The 14083-nt window shown below is 42.4% G+C and overlaps 1 protein-coding gene across 3 annotated transcripts in view; it reads right to left on the reverse strand.

Moving 5' to 3' along the window:
* LARP4B (La ribonucleoprotein 4B) overlaps positions 1 to 11021 on the reverse strand; it is a 58343-nt gene extending 47322 nt beyond the window's left edge. For all 3 annotated transcript variants that reach the window (XM_037384081.1, XM_037384083.1, XM_037384082.1), the window contains exon 1: positions 10656 to 11021. The gene's annotated coding sequence lies outside the window, so the exon portion shown is untranslated. The remainder of the gene's footprint in view (positions 1 to 10655) is intronic.
* Positions 11022 to 14083: the final 3062 nt, after the last annotated feature.

Here is a 14083-nt window from a genome sequence, read left to right on the forward strand (position 1 = left end):
AAGATGCATATTTAATTGCTATTATAACTATCATGTCAGATTTTTTTTATCAGATGATGATTTCAAAAAGTACTGAACCGTAAATTAAAATAAATCCTTTACTCTCATTTGTGCATTATCTGCACAACCCCTCAAATGGCAAAGTTAAAGTTGTTAGCAGCTTTGCCAAACCATGGCGATTCTGAAGCAAATGGTGGGATACCACCTTAATATTAAGCATTATGGATTGTAACTCTCCACAACCCCATCTGCTCTTGAAAAGTTGCTTTATCTAGTTGAATATAGAACCACAAGTTCTACATAAATTACCCAACGCCTACAAAAAGCAGAAAACACCTCACACTGGAAAAAAAGGCCTTTTATCTTTCTCCAGAAAGAGATCAAGAATCTGCCCCTCAAGCACATCAGGCTAGCACTTCAAAATTTGATTTTCCAGTAAAATATTCCATCACTTGCCCTCTGTTAGATTCATGAGCATTTGACCTCTCTACTTCCCAGCCCCAGTGGGTTTTTTGCTTTTCCAGGACAGAAGACATCTCTAGCAAGAACAGGATTTTTATAAATTTGAACAAACCATTTTTTCTATGAATAGTTAAACAGATAACTACACAATAGTTGCTCATACACATGCTTTACTTCTGGGACCACTAGAAGAGTAGTAGAGGATGACCCCAGTTGAACAACTCATGCCATTAATCCTCCTTTCCTGTTCTCTAGGAAATCATCAGCAGTAGAGTACTGCAAACCTAGTAATGCAGTTCTGAGTGAAACTTAACAGGTCAAGTCTACATCGCTCTCTGCTGCTGCTATTACTCTTGCCTACAAAGCATCACAGGTAGTTTCTACTGAAAGAGAAAGAAAAAAAGAAACAAAAGACGACAGTAACATGCCTGCAGGACTTTCACGAGAGAAATCCCAGCAGAATGCCTGCACTGAATTAAAGAGTGAAAGAACAGGTCAATGCAAACCACTGCTCTTTTGCATTGAATAAAAAACAAAACAGAAAACCAGTTAAGCCTGAACACGGGGCGATGATGATTCAAAGCACCTACAGAAGGACAAGCTTGGGAGTTCCAGACCCCACACTCTGCACAGCAGTTCACATCTGCCTCTGCTTCCAAGCTGTATAATAAAGAATACATATTTTTAAATGAGCCTGACTATAGAGTAACTTTTCATAAAATCTTCTGAAACCAGTCAGACTAAATAACATCCAAATATAATAAAAAACAAGTTTTTGCCTAACAAACTGTGGGACATGACAGAAACTCCCTCCTCCTGCAAGATTTTTTTACAATTAGTATGTTTTAAAAACTGATGAGGTTTTCATCAGAGGACTGGCATCATATATTATACTAATCCACTGCTCAGGTTAATTTCTTGTAACACTCCCATCCCACCTGCATTTACCTGTTACGCTTGACTAAGCTACAAGGCAACAGTCTCTGCTTGCACAGAGTCCAGTGCAATGGGATTCTGATCCGCAACTACAAGCCACCACAGAGGTAATGCAAATAGAATTGTTAGTATTTTTACTAATATACATCATTTTAACCGCTAAAATTGTTTACCTACTACATAAATATTAACTCTAGATGCTTTGGTGTGACCTTTGATAGGCTAATTGCATTTTTCTCTGAAAATAACAGCTTCTCAGTAACTTCACATACCTTTATGCCTACAAATTAGCAGGAAAGCTATTACAGGCTTTTAATGCAATACCAGTATTTAATGTCAAATACTGTTCGCTGACATGGAAACTAAGTTTTTCACTTAATGCAAATATTAGGAAAGCATCACAAAACTACTTCTGAAGTTTAGGACCATCAAATGCAAAACTTCTTCTAATTTATCAACTATCATCATCCATGTTGCTTGTCTGCACTGAGGTCACCTGAGTGTAGCAATTGCACACCACCTCTGTACACACAGAAAACAGAAGACCAAGACAAAATTGACTAGAAGTAGTAAGTTGAATTTGAAAGAAAATTAAAGCTTGCCCTGGAGTAGACAGGGCAGGAGATGATACCTTTTAGTACTAATGACTATGCATTTCACAAAAAATTGTTCATTTTATTGTTAATTTCCTTTTTAAATCTGCATTTTCAGAACACCAGATGGCAACTTAAATGCTTGAACTCTGATTTATTTAAAGGGAAACTTTCCAAAATCCTACACCTATCTTCAGCCTATATTACTTCTTCTTATAGCCAACCAAGCACCACATGAAGAGATTAACATGGCTATCAAAAAGCCACCTGAAAGACTTCAGATATTTTTTCCTATAAAGGTATAGTTCTTCATTTTGACACACATCTTATTTCCAGCAGGTGAGTTTACTCTGGCACACTGGATACCAAGTATGTCTCATTCTATCATATCTTCTCTGAAATCACGCACACACAAGGATTTATCATGCAAGGATAGTATCTTGCATAATATCATTTATTTTTCCTTGTTTCCCTTCCCTCGCCACATAGGTGGCTTGCTCTCACTTAACCAAGCAGGATTTTTTGGTGTTCACTTTTCTTTAAAGTATCTATTGAATGGAAGTCAGACAGATTAATCTTCCCATTCCACTACTGAAGGAAACAACAACAAGGCATGCTAAGAGCTCTACACAGAGCAGTAAAGTTATGGAAACTGTTGCACTTTCATCAGGAAAGGCAGTTTTCATTCTAAGACTGAAAGTAATTCCTGACTTGGGAATGAAAACTAGAAAAGATACTGTACTTTGCTGGCTAACAGACTCACCAGCATCTCAGTGTGATAGTGTCACAGCAAATGGACCTGTCACTTAATAAATTCTGTTTATTTCACAAAACAACTGCAATTTCTACAGTATTTTAACAGCTGCTTCAAATTTTTAAAAGTTAAGATGCAGCAATTGATGGCCTATTTGACCTTTCCAAATTCTTCAAAGAAACAACACATGACAAAATACCAGAAGCTTTAGCACTTGCTTAGAGGGAACAAGTTAAATGCTGTGCATGAAGAATGTCAGTTTAGCAATGCTGGGAACAACAAACTTCCTTGTTTCAATTACCGAATGTTCCTCCTCCCAATTTACTAATACAATCTAAGTTTTCCACATACTTCACTACACCACTAACCAGAAAGCGGCCAGTGCACACTCATGATGCTGCCTGTGACTCTAGGCAGTACAGTTCATAAAAGTAAAGGAAATAACTAACCCAGCTCTGCTGGGTAGGATTTTATGGACAGCACCTTCAACAGAAAAATTCTGAAGTTGGCAGAACAGGATGAAGTATTTTATAATGAAAGACAAGATTAAAAGCATCACTTGGAGCTATATGGTTAATATTTAAGGTAGCTCCAAGGGTGAGGTTAGAAGTCTGACATTGTTTAACAGGTCTTAATAGGCTTATCATCTTGGAATATCACTTATTCTTTTGAATTCTACGTTTCAAGTCTGCAATCAGTGCTATGCTTAAGCAAGAGAAGGTCAAAAACTGTATTAGGAACTTCTAGGATGCAATTTTTTTTTTAGTGCTTTGAATTACTCTAAGACACACACATAGCTTCAAAGGAAATTTTTTAAGTTTATCATCACATTCTTGGACCACACAATAAATGTCTTATTCAGGGAAGCCAAAATCTTACTACAAGGATCTCAAACTCAAATGCGTGCAGAACTAGAATACTAGAAAAGATTTGATGCAGACTGATGGGACAGCTGTTACAGTACTCCTAGAATACATCTTTGGTCAGAACAGGTCTGAGAAAGTGAGAAAGAAAACAGTCTACATCTACGTAAAGTCCAGTTGAGAGGCATATACAGAACCAAATAAAATGTTAATAAACTGCAGTGATAAATGAGAAGATACAATTACAAGATTTCTTCCAACACAAATGTATACAGTAATCCTTGACTATGCAAAGACTATTTTAATAAACAGCTGTTCTGCAAAACAAAGAGCCTAGGATGAACTCCCCTTCAGCTCTTGGCTCTGGGTGTTTTTGGATGACTTGAAAGGCATTAATTTACCTAAAATATGTTAGCTTAAGTTTTGAAACATGCTCAGGACCAAATTTGAAGTGAAATTAAACTACTTACAAAAAAGTGTCATGTAACTTTAAGGTTTTGTAATAAGAAAAGGAAGCTAATGTTTTTGCCAATGATTATTTCATTAACCTCTTTGCCAAAAACAGAATTTAACCCAAATAATCCAGTGACTTCAGTATTACTTCCTCTTTCGAAAAAAGCCACCATCCTCCATTACAAGCTTAACTGAAATCAGAAGCAATTCTTGCTTAGTGTTTCATACATTGTTTTAAGAGTATCACCTGCTGGGTGCACATTTGTTCAGTTAGAGAACCCCACCTTTTTAGAGTATCACTGTAATCAAAACTACTGGTAATTCAGGTTTTGACTTGCTGTTAAGTATGGACTGTTCCAATATTTGAGCTTAGATTTAACAACAATAATTCTTCCTTGCAAGTCAAAATAACTGTGTACAGACTCTCCTAAAAGCTCCAGTCTTTGAATCCAGGTGGTTAAAATACACAACATTAATTAAGGAACAGAAAATTATAATCATAACAAAATAATTACAAACTAAGCTGGAAACTATTCATAAAAAAAGATCCCCCTCCCTTCTTTACAATACAAATCTTTTCGACATCTACTACAAAATATTGGACAACAAGATTTAAACAGGAACAGGGACACAAACCTAAGATCCTGGAGACATGCCAACATAGACAATGATATTTTGGCCAAACTGTTTGCCTTGCTGCTTTAAACAGCAACATGTTGACCATTTTCTGCCCCTATCTGTTGGGCAGCAGCAACACTGAATGGGAATGAAACTCTGAGATAAGACTGCAAATCCCACACATATAGGTAGCTCAGCACTTAAAGTAACTGTGCCCCAATGCATTCTTCACTTGTGCTTTATTTTTCTAATTCCTAGAACAAGAAGCAGAAGCCCATAGGATCCATCAAAATGTGTGAGCATAAGCCTTCAGAGCCAGGATATGAAAAAGCAAGTTACTTTGGACATTGGTCTGTTGATTCATCAGTTCCTTGTTTGAACAACAGTCAGTCAGGCTTTGTTGTGAGGCAACCAGTGACAGCACCACAACCTGTGAAAATATGCTTATGGATACCAACACTGACCGAAAACAAAACCATAAAGCTGCCAACATCACTGTAAAGATTCTCAAACATTTCATTAATTTTCTGACACGTGAGATTTATCAAATGGTTAAATATTTTTTCCTCAACATAATTACCATTTAACTAACATTTAATTTGTCAAGATTCCCTGTCAGATCACTGGCATCCTGTGATTATAAAACACTTGAAAATAGAATGCAGAACATTAGGTCTGCTGAGAAATACAGAGAAACACTTTAATAGAATAACAAATCTACAGTTTTTTGAAGTAGGTGTGTAACTCCAATACCAAGACAGATGGAAGTCTGCTTTATGAATACCATCAATAAAGTGTTAATATTCATCATTGTTTATTTCCAGAAGATAGCAGGGAAGGGCCAGTATGAAGCTGAGGGAGAATTAATTTAAGCAAAGGGAAAAATACTGTTGTTTCTTTGCAATTATCAGAAGAAATCTAACAGCAAAATTAAATGATACAGTATTTACACTTGCACACAGCCCAGCACTAGCTTTAGTTAAAATAACTGATCTACAACTACACTCAAGACTCAGTATATTCCTGAACAAGTCCCATGTGAACTACTGATAGCATGTGAAGATGTCATTTCCAGAGTCTGTATTTGCCAGTGTTGGCTATTTTCAATAGTGAAAGTGATGCAGGCATTTTAGGAAGGAGTCTAACAGATGAAGTAATTCTGTGTCTAATTTATCATAAGCTACCACGCTACATAGATTTCTACAGATATCTAGAGGCATTAATTTTCTATTTATCCATCTGCGTAACAGTCCAGAACTAAAAGTCACGTATAGCTACTACTACCTTAAATACACGTACACTGAACCCGAGGTACCTATGAACCCCAGATGGCCACAAACGCTATCCAGAATAAACCTGTACTGTAGGATACACTCTCAGGGATACCAACTCCTTACGTGCCAACAGCCTTATGCTAGTAACAACAGAGCTGCTGGAAGTGCAGAGGTGGCAATCCATTCAGCTTATGAACAACTGATTCCTTTTGTATTACATCATTCAACTACCCATTAAGGAGCTGGACTGACAGGATCCAGAATATGCATAGCCCAGCCCTCCATGGTAAACGAGGGTTAGAAAAGATTAAGGCTCAAAGAAATTGGTGATTCATCAGGGCGTCAAAACAGCATTTCCCCAATTCCCTGCAATGTTCTAGGCCAAGTAGCTAGCCACATATTAGTAACCCCTGTCAGTCTTTCAATTTTGGAGGTAATTGCTGTTCCTGAAACATATACCCAGACACAAAATACCTGCACCAGCACACATCACAGAACGAATACTGTCACGGCTATCCTAATCGCACAATTATGCTGTATTACAGTCACACCTAATTTAAGTACTCCAAAGTACCTCTGTTGTCTGCAGGTATTACTTTGTAGTGCGTGCTTCCTAATACGGGGGGACACCCCCCTTAAAAAGGGTATTTAACAGCAACAAACACAGACAACACAAACAGGAAAGATCAGTGAAAAAGGGATTATAAATCCTTGGCTCCATCACATCACCAAAAATTAAGAACTATCAACTAAGAACAAATTAATAGAACTTGTTTCTCCCACACTACTTTGTAGAACTTTGCTAGATTAATTTAAGCGTATGGGTGGTACAGAAATCAACCTCTAGTTTGTTTCTAACAAGTTCCTCAAACTTACTGGTTTTAGATAATTTTTTATCATGAGCCAGTCAAAGCCAGCATATCCTTAAAGAGAAAGAAACAGATTCTTGGAATAGCAATGGGTCTTCAACTGCTTCGTATTTACAGCACTGAATTATATTTATTGACCAGGTGAAGTATCACCAAGTTTCACATTCAGAGAAAGTGCTTCAGAAGTATTCTGTTTTTGTGTTTGACTTATGACACACTAGCTTGCCTCGAATTCAGCACAGTTAATACATAGGAAAAGAAAACAGATGTTCCCCAAGCATTAGCTTACAGCTGTATTTACAACATTTTCAAACCATACCTTTGGTAAAGCATATAACCAGTTCATGGGGGAAGAGGGTGTGCGTGCACGTTTTCTCTTTTTTGAGGTATCACAATAAAACAGCATTATTTCAAAGTTCATGTTCTACATCACTTTCCCTCCCTAATTTAATGTCTGGCTTACATGGCGAAATCCACCTGTCTCGATCTTGTTTTATATTGACTAAAATAACAGTATTGTTTTTCAGCATGTGTATGACTTGCTTTGGAAACAACACTGCTCAAATACCTTTCCAGGGCCTTTACTACAAGAGTAGCTTTTGCTGTCATCTGCTATACAGTTCTCCACACACTATTGCCTCTTTCAAAACTGCATGGGGAGGGTTTTCTTTCTTACAACGTCCTGTTTTGTAACATCCTTCCTTTCCTACTCATACCTGTGTGCCCATTCTGAATGCAAGTACAAGAGACATGCAATACTCACGTTGGTTTAGTATCACTGATTACATACAGGAATAAACACAGCCAGAGTCTTTTCTAGTTATGTCTAAGAGTTACACAAACTTGTATAAAAATGTCATTTTGCTAGTAGATGCTTGAAGGAACAGAACACTATGCAAACTGCATTTTTTACAATGTCTTAAGCCATGTAAGAGTTCCTCACGGTGCATGTACATGCACCCACAAACAAAAAAAATCACACCATCAAAGCTTCATATTCTCTAGACTTGAAACTGTGCTTCTTTGCTTGCTTAATCTGGTCTCTTCTGCCTTTTTCTCTGTGCCGGCAAGTGCCTTCTTGACACTGCATTTGTTAGCTACCTCTCAAGCCACCTTTACACCTTCCTTCACCAAGCATCTCTAAGACAAGAATGCTTTTCAAGATCAATAAGGCCACTGCCCTTAACAAAAACTGCTTCTTCCAACACAGGCACAAGAAAAGATAAGACAATTGCTCTACAGGCTTATTCATGTACTTTACCTGTTAATTTATGAGAATGTGAATGTCTGATGAATATATACAGGCACCACGGAATTAAAGATTAATAGCACTGAAGGGCCCAAAAGCCACCTATTTTAAGAAAATTAAACTGATGAAACACATCTACACCTAATTACTTTGTTCTTTATAAGTCCGTCCTTGTTACCTTTCAGCTGTCACTTTGGATTTGTCACACACTATGGCCAGAAACATGCCTTTTCCGTGTCTAGCATGTGCATTTTGTGAGGTAATGTAATAAATATTTAACAAAGAGTTTATATTACCATGCCAATTAAGCTCACAACTGATTTAAAGCCAAAGCCACTGCCAGATATGAGACCTGAGACACAGCAACAGATCCCCACAGAACATGTGTATTAGACAAACCTGACACTTTATTTTGCATTTCAGTAAAATAAAGCATGCAGTTCATTTCACTCTAAACAAGGAAGAGTCAGAAATTGCCTACATGGTTACCACATGTCTCACAGAAACAAAAAAACCCTAAAGCTCCCACAACTGCCTCCAGTTCTAGATCTTCCATCTTGCTCTGTATTGAAGCAGATTTAAGTCCTAGCCACATATCTAAACAATATATCTATGTACATATCAGTGATCCATACCTTTCTATGTGTATATTTGCATTAGAGCAAGCCATAAAAAGCAACCATGGCAGAACACACTTGCGCCAACACCTTTATTCCCTTAAGGCATTTGTGTGTAAACACTTGAAAAAACATGAATAATTACAAGGGAAACAATTCAATCTAACCCAGAACACCTTGTGCACTTAAGGACCCGATTATATACCATGAAAATATACAATCATTTAGGAACATCCAAGAGGTCAAATGCATCATTTATGCAAATCCTTTATTTCAGTTTCAATAAGCTTTTATTTTTTTTCCCCAAAAAACCCGTAAGACCAATTAAACTTAAGAGTAACTTTGGCTTCCATATAAATAGCATACACATATAAATGACAACACACCTAGAAGAATAAAATTTCCTACAGACATTACATATGTTTTCTGTACATGCTTTATCAGGCTTCATCCTAGTTTTTGCCTTCCTTTCACTTCTTGCAGAATTAATAATAAAAAAGTCAGAAAATATCAATGTTTTTCTAATAGCTAAGGTGATTAAGCTGAATAGCTTCATATCTCAAGAATTAACTTGAAGAAATGCTTACAAGTCAGCAGGAAACAAGTGAAAGTTCAACTGATAAAAAAGTTACCAGATCAGAATCAAAACCCTGGAGTTGTGAAATCTCAGCCAGTTTAAAAAAAAAGAAAACAACCTGCTTTGACCTTTGAAAAATTATCCAATCCATAAAAACCAAGTTCATTTGACACAAAACTTAAACCACATGAAAGGTTAAAGCCTTTCGACAGCCATCCTGAGGCAGTACTTAAGATTTCTACTCCAATTTTACTAAGGATTCAGACGGAGGTTGACAAAACTAGGCCAGAGACAAGACGCAAGATCAGAAGCCAGAATTCCCATGGTTTTACCCCAACTGTGACTCAAGTTTAAACAGTGGTTTTGAAACCAGCTCGCTCTCTGTGGCCACAGGCAAGTCTTAACCACTTTGCCTCAATTCCCTTACCTGCAGAATAAAATAATTATACTTATCTGCCACACAGGAATCTTGTACAACACTGTTTGGCAACTGCACATCTGTTTAAACTGTGGACAAAGCTATGTAGTAATTTTGAGCATCTGCACAGCCTGAAACTGAGAGTGAAAACAACTTGGCTGAGGCAGCTAGTGAAGGCCCGACAACAACAAAATCCTAGGGGCAAAACACTGTTTGTGCGGTAGCTGCTTTTGCAAGTATTGCTTCGTAACCTGCGAGCACAGCTGGCCTGCTGGCTCCTGCACCAGCCACTCACCCGGTCAGGGCACAGCTCTCGGGAAGAGCCAGCGCTGCCCTGCACTGCCCGCAGCAATCGGCGAGGGGCCGGTACCGCCCGCGCCTGCCGCTTCCTCCAGCCGCGCTCATCCGAGAGGGTCACAGCTCCTCACCGCCAAGGGTGCACGGCCCGAAAGCGCCATGAAGCCGGTGCTCCAGGCGTGCCCTCGCACCGCTCGCCCCCTCCCCGCCGCCCCCACCGGCGTTCGCACCCACTGCCCACCGAGATCCTCGGCAACGCCAAACCGGCGCGGGGGGCAAAGCTCACTCGGCCGCTGCCCGGCCACCGTTTGCGACCGGGGCAGCGAGCGCCGCTCGGTGAGACCGCAGTGCGGGAGCGGCCCCGGCAGCCCAGCCCGGCAACTCGCCTTTCCCCCCGCCACCAGCAAGGCCCCGAACCGGGATCCCTCCTCTTCCCTCCTACCTCTCCCCCGGGAACCGCCTCGGGTGGGAAGATGGCGGCTCCGGCCGCCTCCCCGGTGAGAGGGGGGCGGCGGGTGGCGGAACGGGGGGGTGTCTCCCCCCTCCCGCTCTGCCACTCCCCCTCACACCGGGAGATGGCGGGGGGGGGTGGGGGGGTGGGGGGGGTGGGGAGGGCGGCCCAAGCGGGCACCGCCGCCAGGAGGGCGCGAGCCCCGGGAGGCCCCTCGCACTCACCTGTCACCAGCAGCCGCCGCCGCCCTCGGGCTGGGCCTCGAAGGGGAGAAGACAGGCGGGCACGGGGGGGGGGGGATGCTCTCCGCTAGCGCCGAGGCCTCTCGCTTCTGCCGGGCTTTCCGCTAGCGTCGGGGCCGCTCGCTGCGCCGCCGCCGCCGCCGGGGCCTCGCCGCCGCCGGATGCCAGGAGAGGAAGAGCGGAGAGCGGGGCGGGGGCCGGGAGGAGGAGCAGGCGGCGGCAGCACAGCGGGGAGGGGGGGGCGCGGAGGAGGAGGAGGCGGCGGCGGCGGCTCCGGGGCCCGAAACGTCTCCCAGCCGAGACTCAACCACCCGCTCGCATGAGAGACCCGCTTCCGGCTCCCGGCGGAAGTCCCTCCTCCGCCGGCGGAAGGGATTGGCCAGCGACACTGCGCGGAGCGGCGCGCTCTGCCGGCACCAGTGCCCGCGGATTGGCGGAGTGGGCCCCGCGCGCGGCGTGACGAGTCGAAGCACGTGATGCACCTGACGTCACCCGCTCTGAATGCGCGCGCGGAGGCGGACCGACACCGCCCGCCCACTCCAGGCATTTTATCTCCTCGCACTTGCCGTAGCCCCTCCGCCGGACCCCGCCCCGCCCGCCCCGCCCCCGGCGCTCCAGTCGCGGGGCCTCGCCAGGCCGCCCGGCGCCGCCGCGGGGTCGCATCGGTGCCTTCCCAGGTGACGGGGAAATGGCGTTTGCTTGCGCGCCGAGCACCCTGCGGCAGGGAGCGCCCGGCCGGTGCCCGGAGCCCTGACAGACCTTCGCTGCGGCTCTCAGGGCAGCGCGGGCCGGCCGGTGCGGCGGCCGTGCCCCTTCACGCCGGGATGGGACGGAGCCGGCCCGAGCAGGCCGGGCAGCGGGGCCGGGCGGGCCTCCCTGCCCCTGCCGGCCCTGGCTCGGGGCCGTGAGGCCGGGCTTTCGGCTCCCTGCGCTGACACGGGGCGTGTTGTTGCTTTCTGAAACGCCGCCACACAGCGATGGGAGCAGGCAGGTGCCTGTCCCGAAATTCCAGACCCTGCCAGCGAAATATGCTAGGTCTTTATATGGCAGCTTCTACTGGGGTAAGGCTGAGCCGTTGTGGCTTCAAAAGGAAGTGATAAACGTCAGTAGGGTTTAAGGAGAAAATGCCATGAAAGAGCCTTCTGCTTCATGTGGGTTGTGAACGCTACAAGACCCTTGTCTCGGTAGAACTCCTGAATTCCTGGCCTCAGTTTACCAAGTGGGGGAATAGATTATATCTTCAATTAATAAAACTGAAGTGAGATTGAAGAGTTCTTTTGTTTGACCAAAGAACAAACAAGGCTTGTCACACAATTCTGCTTACTCAGTGGAGATCATAATTTGTTCTTAACTATAGTTAATTAGGCAAATGGAAAACATGGTTTCTTCTCATGACTTGAAAAAACCAACCAAACAAAAAAATCCACTAGAAAGAGTCGTGTTCTAGGACTTCTCCCGGTCCTCAGCTTGCCTTCTACCTCAAACGTGGCAAAGCTACATCACCGTACAACCTGCTGGCAGTAATTATCTGTACCATGCATTGCTGCCTATCATTGCATCTCAGAAATTACTCCAGATAGAGCCTTCTGCATCCTGTTTTTAATCCTTACTGATAAGAGTCATATTCCTGCCTTCAGAGTGTCTGCTAGAAACTCCCATAGAGACAATACTGCAATTAACTGAGAAGACCTATTCTAAGGACACCCAAGTACCCTTTGGAACTGTTTTTGAGGTAGATGTATTGTTCCAAATCCCTCGCTACTAGAGGCAATAAAGCACATCATAGTGCCTGAAATGAGGTCAGGTCTTCCCAGACACGAAGCTTTACTGTTCATCCAAGGGGAGTGTGTCTCAGCATTCATTCTTGGGCAGACAACTGTTTCTGCAAGCAGAGGTGGTGTGTTCCTTAGGAAGTTGTTTCAGTTTCACAGAACTGTTACGAGGAAAAAACACTGAGCAAACCATCGGGCGGAGCCTGATCAGGAAAAGTAATAAAACTTCTCTTTGAGCATAGGTATTTAGAACAGCAGGAGGTGCCTCAAGTAGTGCAAGAAGTATTAGGTGGTCACCATGTAGCTGCTATATAAAAACTGAGTCTCAAACAGTGAAACAATTGTTATTCCTAATACTTATACAAAGGAGCTCAATAAAATTGTTCTTTAATACTTGACTATTTTTCATCAGACAACAGTTCTTGTCAAAAAAAAGGGAAAAAAGAAAGGTCTAATTTTAAGCTCTCTGACATCACGAGCCCCATTATATCCGTGTTCTACAGGGGCCTCAGCATCCCTGATACTTAGCCCTCTGGACATACTGTCTTCATGCCTCCTCCAGGCTGTACCCCCATGCAATACCTGAGCAGAAAACCAAACACATCTGACCAGTAAGACTGCACTGTATCATTCCTTCTGCTAACTCAGCGTTCATGACTGCAGAGCTCATCTTCTCCTTTTCTGTAACTGAAGGAGCGTGTGAGAGAGAAAGAAAACAACCGGTTCTTCTGAAAACCAGCCACATGATAGGTTGGAGTTTTCTTTAATGGACAGAGTTTGTTCTGTTTTGGATTTTTTGCCCAAAGCAGCTTAATTGTGTTATTAAAGGAGAAAAATACCCTTGAGACTAAATTTTTAAAAAGCCCAATGCTATAAAAGTGTTATATATGGATAGACATGTCCTATATATGTATTTGGTTTATGATTTTTTTTTTGTCCTTATTCTTAAATTTTATTGTGGTTGAGTAACAGTCAAACTCTTGCACTTTTTCCATAAAGTAATACAAGTTTTCTACTTGCCTGGGCCACTCCTAATTCTCTTCTCGGTGTGGGGGATGTAGAACTTAATCACTGAATGCTTCCATTTTTTAATGGCACACTGCTGAGATCAAAGGGATTTGACCTTTTCCTTGGTGCACTGGTAACTGAGGAATGTGTGTACAGACATGAGTAAAATACTACAACAAGGGATGCTGTGTGGTAATAGAAACTACTCCTGTTTGTTCTGCAGCTCAAACTCAGCAGTCTGGAGAGAGAATGCATCTCTGAAGGAACAGTGTGCGTGAAAAATAGGATTGTTAGTCCACTAAAGCCAAGATTAGACTAACTGGCTGATTCTTTCTTGGTCTGTGGTCAAACAGATGTAGAAGGAACTATGTAAGTTACTTGTCAATATATTGTTAAAATTCTATTTCATAAGTGGTTTTTTTTTTTAAATCTGGATTCCTAGTTCAGCAAAAAAGAATGAGGTATTTGGTACACTTAAGAAGGTAACTCCTTACAAAGAGGAACTGCAAAAAATACAGTATTCCTGGAAGCTAAACCTAGAATTATCAGTCAGAAACTCAAACCCTTAAAAATGACTAAATGTACTGGAATACTTGGGCTTTACAGTCTTCATGATTTCCTCTAAGTATG

Source organism: Falco rusticolus, chromosome 4, assembly GCF_015220075.1.
Source record: "Falco rusticolus isolate bFalRus1 chromosome 4, bFalRus1.pri, whole genome shotgun sequence".
Taxonomy (NCBI): Eukaryota; Metazoa; Chordata; class Aves; order Falconiformes; family Falconidae; genus Falco; species Falco rusticolus.